The sequence below is a fragment of the Urocampus carinirostris genome, chromosome 8 (assembly GCF_059441175.1).
Source record: "Urocampus carinirostris isolate Australia breed hairy pipefish chromosome 8, RoL_Ucar_1.0, whole genome shotgun sequence".
NCBI classification, from domain to species: Eukaryota; Metazoa; Chordata; class Actinopteri; order Syngnathiformes; family Syngnathidae; genus Urocampus; species Urocampus carinirostris.
Window position 1 is genome coordinate 18567376 of NC_142356.1, and position 10405 is coordinate 18577780.

Genomic DNA, 10405 nt, shown 5'->3' on the forward strand with positions numbered 1-10405 from the left:
TTTGACCCAAATTCTTCGTTGGTTCTGCAAAAATCACAATGAACTACCTTAAAAAATATATACTATAAGAAAAAAAGGAAAATGTAAAATTATTTAGAACTTATTGCTCATTCATTCATTCACTCATTCACTCATGCATTCATTCATGCATTTTTCAAATGTTTATCCCCAGAAGAGTCTTGGGCCAATCATAAGCCATAAATAAAAAATACATTGACTTCATTTATAATTAAAGGTAAGATAATACATTATTTTCTACACTACAGTTTATATATTAAATTATCAATGGTCGTATATCAATTATCAAATTATTAAAATTGGATGATTTAATAAAATTTTTCACTTCACAACTGTTATTTAAGGTCAACAAAAACATAGTGCCAGAAAACATACAAAAATTATTCACTCGGAAAGAGGGAAATTATAACTTGAGGGGCTGTGGTGAATTCAAAAAGGTGAGAACCACCAGGAAAAGTATGTGTGTGTCTGTGTGTGGAGTCAGACTTTGGAATAATTTGCAAAATGAGATCAAACAAAGTCCAACTATCCATGTGTTCAAATTTAAATACAAAAAAGCAGGGGACAAACAAGCCAGGGACAAACAGAGTTGCTGGATACAACCGGAATGTTTGATGTTTGATCTTACATTACACATAGTCCAGTGTTTTTTCCGAATTGCTCAGTCCACAATTGAATGGATTTGGGAGTACAGTCCATAAACATGCCCGATTAAAGTCGCTGTCGACGATAAAGCTCTGTTGGGGTGTGCAAGCTGCTGTTTATTGATAGCAGCGGGCAGGAGATTTAGCGCTATGCTAACGTTAGCATCCGGTGAAACGGTTAATATAAAGGGGTAGGAAAAATAAGCATCTGCTTCTGACTACCCCTTTTCGAACATGTTATGTGACATTATTCTGTTGTTGACTCATTTTTTTTGTCCTGTTTTTATTTTTAATGTTCGAAATAAAAGTTTTCATTCATTCATTCATATATTACTTTCTTGGTCTGCTTATCAAATAATGAATAAAATACAGGTTAATTTGTTTTAAATCTTACTGTGCCTCACTAGACACGGACATCACCGCATGTAAATGTGAATGGACCTTTACAATGTGCTTCACACTTTTTCCCTTTTAAACACTAACTAACCGATAACAGCGTCAGCCATGCAGGGCAACTACCTGCTATCAGGGGCATTAGGGATTCAGTGTTTTGCCCAAGGACACTTCGACATATAAAACGGAGGAGCCGGGAATCGAACCTGAAACCTCTTGATCGAGCGCTCTACCTCCTGAGCTAATGCCGCCCCTGCAATCTGTACTGTTCCATCAGAAGGTTTACTCATGATCTCACTTGGACTTAAACTTGGATTTGGATTATACTCGGACACAACCTGAACTCTGTCCTTTTACATTTGGACTTCACTTTGTGAGTTGAACTTGAGTCGGACTTGTTGGCGATGAGCGGTCTCGAGTGCTTGGCCCTCTTGTGGTAGCATCTGGAAATTCCCGTAACTTTCATTTTCTCGAGTATGTCAGGCAAGATTTTTGCTGAAAGGACAAATTGTCACAATCATGCATTTAAGTTCCATCCAATTGTTGCATCACTACCTAGCTTCTTGTGTACAAACCCTTTCCAGCACCACCCTGAGTGGATTCTTGACACATCTTGTATTTCAAAATTCTCATAACTAGAGTATCTCCTACGTAGAGGGGCCACTGTAAATTTAAATCTCCAAAATAGGAAGGCGAAAATTTTTATCTGGGCTATGATTCGAGGTAGCTTTGCCATAACCGCATCTTTTTAACTCCAGACTCTTTTGAAGCAAGTTTAAGTACATACATTTGTCACGTGATAAGAATAACACACTGCAGATGGTACGGGACGTTCGCCTCGGCACTCGCGGCCTCTGGTGATGTACGCAGGCAATTAGGCCTCCATGCATCCTGCACGTCATTTAAAGACAACGAAGGATGTTGGTGATACTTGAAGGACGCTTGTCTTCAAGCCGCGCATTCCCAGAGAGGGGGTTAAGGGAGACGAGGAGGCCAGGACGGAGGTCCGGCAGGTCCAGGAATAAAACCTACGCCCCCCTTTCTCTAGCCTGCCAGGTGAGAGACTTTTGGTGTTGGAGCCCAGCCAGCTTGGTAGGGGTCCTGCTCAGACAAGGGGATGACAGCACGTACGACGCGTATGACTGAGCGCGTATCCTTCACCCCGACAGACGAAGCGTTGGCACAACATCCCGGCCCACTCTGTCTCCGAGGGTCTCGCAAAAATACTCCATTTGTTAAAGCTCCTTTGCCGCGACCTCGCTCTCACGCTGGGAAGCAACTTTCTCCCTTTCTCCTGGTTTGGCCGCTAACCTCAAGCCATCGCCCCAAAAGAGAGTGTCTGTTTGATGAGTAGATGAAATGTCAAAAGCTGAGGGAACATCTGCTTTTATTTTGAAATGGAGTTAAATTTTTCTATAAAGGTCTGAGCAAGTATATATTGTCAGGACCCTATATTAAGGACAGTGTGTAATATTTGACCACTAAATGTTGCTGTATTGTGTAGGGCAACCAGAAATTAGTGCTACAAAGCACAAAGAAGAAAAGTAACTATCCATCCATCCATTATCTGCACCGCTTATCCTCTGTAGGGTCGCGGGGGTGCTGGAGCCCATCCCAGCTATCTTCGGGCAGTGGACCCTCAACTGTTTGCCAGCCAGTCGCAGGGCACACACGGACAGACAATTCACTCGCTCATTCACACCTAGGGACAATTCGGACCGGCCAATTAACCTGACATGCATGTTTTTGGACTGTGGGAGGAAGTCCACGCAAGCACGGGGAGAACATGAAAACTCCACACAGAAGGTTCGATCTCATGACTTCAGAACTGTGCCGCACACGCGCCACCCACTGCCCCACCGCGCTGCCCTGAATAGTAACTAATAAGATCCAAAGTGACCAACGTAAGTGTACCGCTAGCAGGAAGGCGGCCGACAATCATGTCAGTTGTTTGAAATAACAGGGGGGGACATCAATGAGTTTTGAACTTGCAAGGAGAACAGGAGAGGACTATACAAACAGCCTTGATGCAAATATTCCAATCTGTTTCAGACACCCTTGCTTGAGCACTTTTATTGAATCTCTTAGGTTACAATATGTATGTATATTCATATGATCTGCATTTATATAGCGCTTTTCAAGTCAATGACTTCCCAAAGCGCTTTACAATGTGCTCCACATTTCCCAATAGCGGCCTTGTATTGCAGCCATGTAAGATGCTAACCTGCTTATTGGGGATATTAGGGGTTCAGTGTCTTACCCAAGGACACTTTGACATGTAACACAGACGAGCCAGGATTCGAACTGGGATCCCTTGATCCCAAGACGAGCGCTCTACCTCCTGAGCTACTGCCGCCCCAGAAAGCAGATCCGCCTTAAAGGGTATGGAAATCAAATCAAGTCAAGTCATGTTTATTTGTATAACCCTTAATTACAATGAGTCTCAAAGGGCTACACAGACCACAGATTCTTGCAAACCACAGTCTATTATTACAACATCCCTTGATCTAAAACCTACATGAGGGTAAGGAAAAACTCAAAAACCTAAACATGAGGAAAATGAAGAAACCTTGAAAAGGGACATCACATGAGGTAATAATCCCCCTTCCAGGATGACCAAGCTGCAATGCAATAACAAACAAAACAAAAATAAATAATTAAACAAATTCAGTATAATATAAAATTTAAGAAAAATAATAAAAAGAATGACAGGTTGCAATGGATGTAGCATTAGAAAATACACAGACATCGTCAACATGAAACATAAGTCATTCCTAAGCTACAGAATATAAGTGCCTTCAAAGAACAACACCATGATTGGCCAATAGTGACAAAGATATAAACAGTGCATATTCGTCAAAATATCAAAAAAACAAAGGATCCAATAAAATCTCCTTTGCACGAGTCCAATTGTAAAAAGAAAACAACTGTTTTTTTAATGAGCAAGCTGAATAAACTTATTGCAGTGTCCACTCCACACATTTTTCTACTAGTAGCACAGGTGATCCATGTTGTGCCTTTTTTTTTACCTGCATGCATTTAGAATTTGGTCATATTTTCAAGTAAATAAGCCAAAATGTCAAGCTCTGATTGTAATGAAAGTCCCCAACCTATATAGTCACACAGGTTTTAATGTAACCTACAAGATCTTCGAAACACATAGATGCACACAATGAGCAGCAAAACCTAATCCTAGAAAACCCCGTGAACTGGAAAGCAAACTTTAGCAAAGCATTCCTTGACAGACTTGTGATTTCACATCTAAATTTTACAAAGTGCCCATCGTGCATGCCAGTCAGATTTGTATTTTTATGATGTCTGTTGAAAACGTAAAATGATGAGAGTCAGCGACCTAAATATTAAAACTGGCAAAAATCCATAACCCCCCAAAAATCATCGATTCTGGACCACGGAAGCACTCCTGTGTTGAAGGGCACTTTACCTGGACCTGAATGAGTGATGGCGTCCTTGAGCCTCGGTGTGTTTAATGTGTGAGCGGGTGTTTTTTTGTGTGTAATACACATGGATTGGCATCTTTCCCCATTTTACTGCTGGCAAGTCTTCAAAGTGCTTGTGAGAAACCATTGGAGAATGATAAAATGGTCACATGACAGGTCAATGGATCTGTTTACCGTCTGTGTCGGAGGGGCACCACTTAAAGCAGATAGTACTGGTTGTTATTATTTACCGGTAGCAGGAGAAACCCCTTGATGTGACTCAGATACAGCGCCTTCATCTTCTGGTTGCTGTTGTGTTTCGGTGTAAAGCAAAATCCTGCTTTCTGGGATTAGCCGGACTAAGTATTGCATAACTTATAGCCTCCGGACTTTTGTTGAAAAGCAAACTTATTGAAGATGACGTTACGTCCTTTGCTTTTGTGATATATTAATGTCATGATTACCGATGGGAATCACCTGCGCTCACTCTTTTGGAACCTACCGCTGCGGGCTCTGATTGGCTCCCTGTCCCTACTTAAACCTATTCCTGTCAATCCCCTGTTGTCAGTCCGTCTGCGAACCTCAGTGAACTCTAGGCAAGCCTTATTCGACCCTGACTCCCACCTGCTCCGTTTTTTTGCTCCCGTCTGCTACCGGCTTTGCCCAGTTTTTGATCCGGATCATGTCTGCTCTCCCGTCCCAGCTTTCGACCTCTTTTTGTCCCCAACTCCTTTGTGTACAAACATTTCGTTCCAACTAGTGTTTAAATTACGTCAAAATTTAGCGATTTTTCCTACCACCCCAACGTTTTCTCTTCTATTCTGGCTCAGACTCATTTTTGCTCTCCTGTCCCAGCTACCGACCCGATTTTTCCGTCCCTGACACCGCCATCACTCGCCACGGAAGGTACACTTCTGCGGCCGGAGCACAACCCAAGTACCAGAGCGACTGGCTTCCCGCGTCCAGCGAACACCGGATCGTGGGTGCAGCCCTTTCTCTTTCTTCCAATAAAACTTGAGAAACGTGAGAAACGCAACGCAAGTTGGTCCTGTCTCCGTTATGGTCGTGATAATTAAAGGCATTCCTTCCAGTAAATGGCTTTGCATTTTGTGTATTTTTTTCTATTTTTTTACTTTTTATTTCTCACACCAATTTTGACAGAGGTTTGATTCCTCCATCATACATCAACACATAATATATACACTTGACACACTCATAAATAACAGAAGAAACAACAAAGAAGAAAAAAATACTATTAATAGAAAGGAAGAATAAACGTTCATACAATACATCCATACAAAAAGAAATATATATATATATATATATATATATATATATATACATATATATAAAATAATAAATCAAAATATACACCCAAAAAAAAAAAAAAAAAAAAAAAAACAACGCACATAATAAATAGGGGGAGGTGTTTAGACATCAAGTAAAATTTGTGTGATAGGCTTCCATCTTTTCTCAAATTGGTCAAGTTTCAGTTGAAGTCTTGCAGTGATTTTTTCCATAATGTACATTTGCTTTAATTTGTCTCTCCATTGTTTTATGTCAGGAGGTTGTGGTTTCAGCCAGGACACTGTGATCATTTTCTTTGCTACCAGAAGCATTACCCTTAGTATATATTTCTGTTGACCAGATAGTAATTCTTCTGGCAAAATTCCTATTACGTAAGCCTTTGGGTCCAACCGCAACTCCCAGCCCGTGATTAATTTTATTTCTCTCTGGATACTTCTCCAAAAATTTAATATTACAGGGCAATTCCAGAAAATATGCGTAAAGTCACCGACCCCCCCACAGTTACGCCAGCATAGATTTGAGGTATTTTTATATTTTGAAGTGATAGAGGGTGTATAGAAGAATCGCATTTTTACTTTCCATTCAAACTCCCTCCATGTCGGGCTGTTGGTTATTTTGTGTCCCTCTTTCAATGTTTTTTCCCATTCGTTGTCTTTTATCGCTACGTTAGTTTCTTGTTCCCATTTTTCCTTAACTGCCATGTCCTCATTACTGAGATCCATTCTCAGGGCTTTATATAGTTTTGATATAACCCCCTTTATTGATTGTCCTTTTGTATACGATATTAATAATTCCTCTACCTTAGTTGGCTCCTTACATATTTTCCCCCATTCCTCGTGTTTCTGGAGGTAATGCCTTAGTTGCAAATATTTGTAAAAATCATTTCTGGGTAGGTCAAACTCTTGTTGGAGTTGTTCGAATGATTTCATTGCCTGTGCTTCCAATACTTGGGTAATCAACATCAGTCCTTTTTGGGCCCATTTTTGAAACCCTACCTCCATACCCCCAGGTTTAAAGTCTGGATTTTTCGCTATTTTGGTAGCCCTATTCACAGATCTTGATATTTTTAATTTTTTTTGTATTGTTGACCAAGTTTTAATAGTTCCCTTAATCCATTCATTCGTTGCTCCATGTCCACCCATATCGCATCTTTGTCTGTAGTAATCCACAAGATGAGTGCTTTAATTTGAGCTGCCCAATAGTAATATTTAATATTGGGTAGGTCTAGGCCCCCCTTTTCTTTAGGAGCTAACAGGGTTTTGTATTTTATTCTAGGTTTCTTGTTTTGCCAAAGGAATTTTGCTATTAACTTATTTAACATTTTAAATGTGGATGCCGGGATCAGAATTGGAAGGGATTGAAACAGAAATAATAGTCTTGGTAATATGTTCATTCTGATTGTTTCTATCCTGCCGATAAGACTTAAGGGCAAAATTTCCCATTTTTCCAAATCTTTCCTTATTTCTTTTATCAACATTCCATAATTTGCATCAAACAGCTGTGTGGAATGTGGTGTAATGGTCACCCCCAAATATTTAAACCCTTTATTTGTCCATTTAAAATCAAACCTTTCAATCACATCTGTTGGACATTTTCCTGATATCATCATTGCTATTGATTTGCTCTCATTATTTGAATATCCAGCTACTTCTCCATATATTTTAAGGCTCACCAACAGTGGTGGTATTGATAACGAAGGTTCCTTCAGCATTACCAACAGGTCGTCTGCAAACAATGATATTTTATGTTCTGTTCCTCCTTCATCCAATATCCCCCTTATTTGCTCATTTTGTCTAATTGATTCTGCGAGTGGTTCTATGCTTATTGCAAACAAGAGTGGGCTTAAGCAATCCCCTTGCCGGACTCCTCTTTTGATATCAAAGAAATCTGAACAGTGACCATTTACTCTAAGACAAGATTTAGGATTTTTATAGATTATTTTCATTTTGTGTATTTTTGTATCAATATTCAAATCATTTATGCATTTAAATGATTTGAATTTTGATTTAAATAAATAAAAGGATTCCCTTAAAAAATAAACGAATACATTAATCAAAATTAAAAAATGAAATGGTTCCTCCAAAAATAAAAAAGATGAATTATTTAAAATATGTTCCATAAATACATCAATAAATATTGAATAAAATGGATCCATTGAAAATACACAAATATCAAAGTAAACAGTTGTGAAATGAAGACATATTCACCAAGCGACGATACAGGTACTTGTTTTTAAAGTTGGAGCAGGACCGGCCCAAGCCTTCATGTGGCCCTAGGCAAAATTAGATAAGGGGACCCCAATTACTTGTTATTTTGCAAACCTACTAGAACTAATTCCATGTTCTACTCTAGAGGTGGGCAACTATTTGGGGTCGGGGGCCGTTTGGGACATTTTATACTTCTTTTTAAATAGATAAGTTTCATCAAATTCTGTTTGAAACGACCACAGTTAGAGCAAAATACTTTAATAGGTCCCTGTTTTAAGCACTTCATTTGTTATTTAGTTTTGAGGTATTACTGTAGGGTTTTTTTTGTTTTTTTTTATATTTCTGAAGTCGGGTTTTATCGAAGTTCTGTAGTTTTTTGTTGTTATTGTGGTTTTATTTTTACAGTATTTCTGAAGTAATTTTATGTAGTATTTCCGTTGTAGTAATTTTTTGTAAGTCGTTAGTTCTTTTGTGTGTGTGTGTGTGTGTGTGTGTGTGTGTGTGTGTGTGTGTGTGTGTGTGTGTGTGTGTGTGTGTGTGTGTGTGTGTGTGTGTGTGTGTGTGTGTGTGTGTGTGTGTGTAATGTAATGTCTACTGTTTTCCCCGAGTACAGTCGGTGGAAGTGAATTTCCTTAAGGAGACTAATAAATTAAATCTAATCATTTAAAAAAATACTACACATTGTCCCTTTAAAAAAATGAATTTGAAAATGTCAACTAGGAGTTGCTAAATTGGCAAATTGTGCGGCACAGTTCTGAGGTCGTGAGATCAAACCCCCTGTGTGGAGTTTGTATGTTCTCCCTGTGCTTGTGTGGGTCTTCTCCGGACACTCCAGTTTCCTCCCACATTCCAAAAACATGCATGTCAGGTTAATAAGCCGGTTCAAATTGTCCCTGGGAGTGAATGAGCGAATGAGTTGTCTGTCCCTGTGTTCCCTGCGATTGGCTGGCAACCAGTTCAGGGTGTCTCCTGCCCACTGCCCGAAGATAGCTGGGATGGGCTCCAGCACCCCCGCGACCCTACTGAGGATAAGCGGTGCAGATAATGGGTGGATAATGGATGGAGTTGCTAAACAATACACACCATTTAAGTCATTATCAATAGAAAATACAGAATACAAATCCAACTTAAACATTAGCATTACTTGATGAATAAATAGTGTAATGGCGTGAAAAGCCCCGCGACCCTAATGAGGATAAGCGGTACGGCTAATGAGATGAGATGGCGTGAAAAGAGAAAGATAGACCTGGAATGTAATTTTCCACATGTTTAAATATATTTACCATCATTCCTCCGTATTTCACCAGTAGGCAAAATTGTATCATCAGAGGGATGGTCGTGCGTGAAGTTCATAGTCTTACCACATGAGGTCACTATAGCACTTCGCCTTATGGTCCCAATAGAGTACTGTATTCTGTCGGGATGGACTTATTTTAGAATAGAATAGAATAGAATAGAATAGAATAGAATAGAATAGAATAGAATAGAATAAAATAGAATAGAATAGAATAGTCTTTATTCTAAGTGATCACGACGTAATGAAAATTGTTTGCCCACCAGGATAGACAAGATAAACACCTAATAAAGACAGATAAGAGAAAAATTAGATACATACATGGATAAATAGGGGAAAATATTTACATGGTAGTGCTTGGAGAAAAAATAGCGGATACCATTCCGGGCCAAAAGTGTTGCATGAGATCCAAATGTATGACATATTTCATACTTCTTATTTAATTGTATGTGTGTAAGTTTTAAAGGGTCAGTGTATATTATTTAGCGCCTTGCAGTAGAAAAAAATACTTCATGTATTAAATAAAACTGAAAAAATAATATTCATCTGAATAATAAGAAAAAATACATTAATTCAAAAGTGCATTTTTTTTAATAGTAGTTGGTTGAGAAATGTGTTTTTATGTAAGTGAAATGAGACTCAACTAGAGGGAGCTGACGTGATTGGCCGTCATCTTGCTGCTACAAATACCCTAAAAAACTGCCTTCCTGTTTTCCTTTTTGTTTTTTCCCCTTTGTCTTTCGGTTCTTCTTTTACCTCGCTTCTTCCCTTGTTTTTCTTTGTATCATTTTGTCTTCTTTTCTTTCTTTTTAGTTATTCATTTTTTTCTTTTTTTTCCTTTCTATTTTTTTTTTTTCAATACCCTTAGAATTTTGTGTTTTTTCCTTCATTTCTTTTACTGTTTTCTTTGTTTTTCCCATTTTTGTCTTTTTATTTAGTTTTCCCCTTTTCCCCTTTCTTTCTTTATTCTTGTTGTCTTTTTCTTTTCTGTTTCTTTCCATTTTTCCGTTTTCCTTTATTTACTTTTTAGTTCTTAGCAAAAGGCAGGCAACTTTGAGTCTGTATATTAGACAGTGTCCCTTTAAAACATATGTTAAGTTTTTA